This window comes from Pyxicephalus adspersus, chromosome 8 (genome assembly GCF_032062135.1).
Source record: "Pyxicephalus adspersus chromosome 8, UCB_Pads_2.0, whole genome shotgun sequence".
Lineage (NCBI taxonomy): Eukaryota > Metazoa > Chordata > Amphibia > Anura > Pyxicephalidae > Pyxicephalus > Pyxicephalus adspersus.
Window position 1 is genome coordinate 70,387,539 of NC_092865.1, and position 2,773 is coordinate 70,390,311.

Consider the following 2,773-nt stretch of genomic DNA (forward strand, 5'->3'; position numbering starts at 1 on the left):
TTTCATTCTAAGACCAAACAAGAAATGATAGTTATCAAAGTCAAACTATTTGATGCCATTAAATATAACAGGTAAAGAAAATACACAGCTAAGGTCAGACTTACCTAAAGGAACATCTGAGAAATAAACAAAATAAAACAATGGGATGAGAATCGGTATTGGTGGAGCGGGGTGACTAATGGTGGAAACAATACTGAAGCGTACAGCTCGGTAACGGTTCCCTCATACAACTTCTTAATACTACACTGACGTCATGCTGCGCCTCCCTTGTTTTTATGTCTCTAGTACAGTTCTTGAATTTAGTGCAATTTAAAGATGGAAATTGTCATTCAGAATATAGGAATTTAGTAGAATATTATTTTTGTTTTAGTATAATATAAATAAAAATTGCAAGTAATGTCCTTTTTTTTTCTGTGACCCACTGGTTGGTGACTGCTGCTCTAGGTAGCTGGATTTAGTTTGTTTGGTAGGGAGAAATTGGTGATATTTTGTTCCTGTTGTCACTGGGATTGAAAGCAAAAGAAGATCCTAAACTTTAAAACACCCACAGAATAGTAGCGCAGATCCTTCCTTGATACCTACGTCACCCATCCCAGGAGGCTCTGGCTCCACCTTCTGTGCATGCCCTGATCTTGGGCATGCGCAGAAGGGGCATTTTTTCCTCTGAGGGTAAAGAGATGCTGATCTCAAGCATGCGCAGTATCCTTTTGTGTGGTTTTTTTTTTTTTTATATATAGTCTGTATTTTTCACCTTTCTGGTATTTTTTAAATGTTACATGTCTAATGTATTGGCCTTTGTTTTTAGGTGATGGGAAGTGTGTAATCTGTGACTCTTATGTACGTCCCTGTACACTAGTGCGCATTTGTGATGAATGTAACTATGGATCTTACCAAGGACGTTGTGTGATCTGCGGTGGCCCTGGAGTATCCGATGCATATTACTGCAAGGAGTGCACCATTCAGGAAAAAGATGTGAGTAATTCATTATAGGAACAGTGAGCCTGATTTTTTTATACATGTTTGCTGTATGATTTAATACAAACAATATAGTACAAAATGGCCCTATTAAAAAAAAAAAAAAAAAAAGGTTCAAAATCCTTAAATACAAATTCTTAAGTACAGTAATTCATAACCGCTAATAAAAATCCAGTGGTTGATTAGGGCAAAGTGGCAATGTATTTTAAGATTTTCCCCTTCACCCATCAATAAATATTCGCCTGTCCCTCACACTCTTCCCAGTTTTCAGACCTGTCGTTTGCTCGTTCAGGTCTAACTGTTGTCATATGTTGAAGGTTATATGCTCTTCTTAATACATAAAACTCCCGCTCCTATCTTGCTGGAGTTTGGCATTCTACTGGATATCAGAAATTGCTGTTACTTTGCCCTGACTTGGTGCCAGTTGTGACAGCGTCTTTTAAAGTGTATGTCCAGCCTAGAACTTCCTCTGTGTAATTGGAGTAGATGAAGGCTAGAACCACCATATTTTTTATGTCTTTACTGGTGTTTAGGATTTTTCCCCACTTCATATCTGTTGAAAATGCTGTCAGCGGTCAGTAAGGCTAAATGTCTCTAATGTATGCTCGGATCACAGTAAAAATTAACCTGACGTAACCTTCCTTACTAAGTTTGAGGCAACTTTTTTTTTTTTATTTAAATGAACCCTTTTTTATTAGAACAATTGATTTATAAGAAGATGAGCAATAAGCCCTTTTTACCTTGCAGATCAGTTTAATTGTCACCAATGATCTTCTTGGCTATCTGGATGGGTGACATTCTTTCCAGTGGTCAGAAAAGTAATAGGAATTCTTCCTACTGACCATCACGGTAATGTACTGAGAGCTGCAGATTTATTAATTGTAGCAGTAGCTCCCCAACGACCTGAAGTTATTTCAATGATTCCCCCGTTTTACAAAGGTTGAGAAAGACTGCTTTATTCCCTGGCTTCTTTTACAACTGCATAGATAGGTGCCAGGCTCTGAAAATGTCATTAGAGGGCGCTAGATTCACATGTTACATCCTTTTCATCACCGTAACCATGAATTTAAAAATCTTACCATGTTATTCTGCCTTGTAGGTCCTTGTTCAGACACTAATCATGGGATGCAGACACTAATCATAAGATGCAGGAGCTCATTCCCTTCTCTGTTGGGCACCTGCATTGTTACACTCTAATCCATCGGAGACTACAAGTGGTCATGCAGTTGCATATTACAAATGCGTATTTAACTAGTCTAACCATCAGAAAAAATACTCTTGTAATGGAGATGCAGCAGTAGCTGTATACAGGAAGGGTCTCTGGGCTGCGATTCAGGGCTGACTCTGCATCACTACACTGTAAGCACATGGCTCTATGGTATTGTCCCCTCATGGTATGTCCTCCATTTTCCTCCCTAAATAATGCTGGAATTTATCCAAAATGCATCTCCAGACCTAAAAGAAGTACTGATGGGAGTTGAGACTAAAGGTTAGGTATGTTAACTTAAGGAAAATGATGGCGATATTTTTGGTATTAAAAGAACAAAAAATAGCACAGCAATGGCAGCCTCTATATTTGTTTTATAAAGTCAAAGTCTCCTTATATGGTAAGTATTTTACTGTTATGTCTATGTCTATTTTTTAAAAGCAGAACTGTGGCTGGTATGCTTAAAGAGGACAGAAACTCAACATTTTTACTTTACATATTGGAGTTGACAACCCTTTTATTTAAAGTAAAAGTTGTATTTATTTTAAGTGCAACACCTGCATCTGCCTCCCCTGGCCTTGCATCCCCAAC